Raw genomic sequence first — 2,080 nt, forward strand, 5'->3', positions numbered from 1 at the left:
AAATTTCTTGTTCAAGACACTCTCTCGCTTTCTTGGCAGTACAATAATACCCAAAACATACGATAAGATAATTCTTGTAGAGAAAGTAAGTGCAGTGGATATTTTTGGATACTACCATAGCTTAAGAGCTTCTAGGAGAGCTTACTTTCTTACATACACTGCTAATGCTCTATCCTTAGGTATAGAGAATCCTGAGGAGTTAGATGAGTATAAAAAACATTTTCTACTTAAATTCAAGCAACTAGCACACCATGTCAGCAATAAATTACTCAGGGATAGAGAATCCTGAGATTGTATTCAAAAATTTCTTGTATCATTACATTCTATTAATCCAGCGGCGGCGGTGATTTACATAAATCTTTTTCTCTCTCCATTTGTTTTGTGCTTGGATAGCACTTGAGATTTTAAAAGCTTTAGATCTTTTCTGTTTTCTCTTTTCTATATCTTTAAGTGTCTGAAGCATCTTAGATGACTTTAAGGTTTCTTTCCTGTGTAGTTGTTGGAGTATTCTGCGGTAGAACCATTGGAATACTTCATGCATGCTGTTTGTTTTTCTCCTTCCTCCACCATGTTGTGTATGCCTGAAATATGCATTTCGTGCCATATAGTGTGACTTTTCCATCCCTCTTGAGTGTTCCAAATACTAGGGTTTTCATATTTTTGAATAAAAAATGGCATATGGTTGTAGAGAATATGTTGCATATCAACAAAGAGAGAATCAGTTGTGCATCAACAATCAGATGTGCATATCAACAAAAAGAACATAATCATGAACCTTACCATGTAGTGTGTTATGCTGGAATCTGTCCAAGCTATCTTCATGACTCTTTTGAAAGTTTGGAGGTTGTCTTGAAAGCTCTTTTTATCTTGTTGTGTCCAGTTAACTTTGTCACACATTCTGAAAAGAACATCAATTGATCGTCAAACCTCTGCCTTAGATTGCCTTGATTCACTCTCTTGATCTTTCACTGCATTATGGAGATTTTTCCATTGTTCGTACTTGATTCTGCTAGTGTAGTTAGATTTATATACTTTTCCTGTCTTGGTACTTTTGTGTTTTTGGCTGTGGAGGGGTTTTGATAGAAATCTTCTTGCCTTAACACCTCCAATTGATGGTTTCATTGGTACATCCTTCTCATTGGTTGACTTCTTAGTGTCTTTCAAAATACGAACATTCTCTCCATGTAGTCCAATCTCAGACAACACCTTTTCCAATGAGCAAAGAGCTTCTTTTCTCTCTCGCACCTTCTTTATCTTCCAAGCAAAGCCAATGTAGAGAAACACCAATTTCTCAATGATATGGCACAACGCATGAAGGGTACAAATATATACATTGATGAGAGGAATCTCAAATACAGGGCGAAAGTTCTCATCAATCAAATTTCAGTTTAGTGGTCTTCTCCACCACTTAGAGTCTAGCTCTTTTGCGTAATCCATGCAATAAAGATAGGGTGACTGTTGCATGACGAGTGAAGATCAATGCAAGGATGCAACAAAAAGATACTTAGGGCTCTTGTAAAGAGTTCCAAGTTGTAGATGAGTGTGGGAGTGGGTTTGACAATAATCCCACATGGGAACTTTTGGGAGTTTTAGAGTTTTTGTATAAAAAGTGGCTCATTTGAGAGCTTATGGACACATGGGGCAAACTCATGTTTGAGCTCTCTTGAGACTAGCTCTCCCTCTTTTCCCATAGAGGGAGAGCTTATGGACACATTGGGCAAACTCATGTTTGAGCTCTCTTGAGACTAGCTCTCCCTCTTTTCCCATAGAGGTGCAAGCTCTTCTCTCTCCCTATCTACATTGTTGTAAGTTCTATTTTTGTTAATTCAATGCAATGAGTTGATATTTGTCTCTCTTCTCATGTCTATTCTCTAGTGTGCATGTTTCTTATTGATAGCTTCAAGGGTTGTGTGCATGCTAGGGAAATGAGTATTTGAGAATGAAGAATGCTTTGATCGTGTGTATGCAATAGCTAAGCTTTCTTCTTGTTTGGATGCATGGATGAGTGGAATGTGGAGTCGAGTGAGCAATAGCAAGATTGAGCTTGTGTGTGTGTTAAGTATATGTCAATGGTAGTAGT

General features: G+C 37.6%; 1 pseudogene; it reads right to left on the reverse strand.

Annotated features, from left to right (window-relative positions):
* Positions 1 to 316: 316 nt before the first annotated feature.
* LOC147604448 (uncharacterized) lies at positions 317 to 1,464 on the reverse strand (annotated as a pseudogene).
* Positions 1,465 to 2,080: the final 616 nt, after the last annotated feature.

Source organism: Cibotium barometz, chromosome 61 (assembly GCF_041138505.1).
Source record: "Cibotium barometz isolate CiBa-2024 chromosome 61, ASM4113850v1, whole genome shotgun sequence".
Lineage (NCBI taxonomy): Eukaryota > Viridiplantae > Streptophyta > Polypodiopsida > Cyatheales > Cibotiaceae > Cibotium > Cibotium barometz.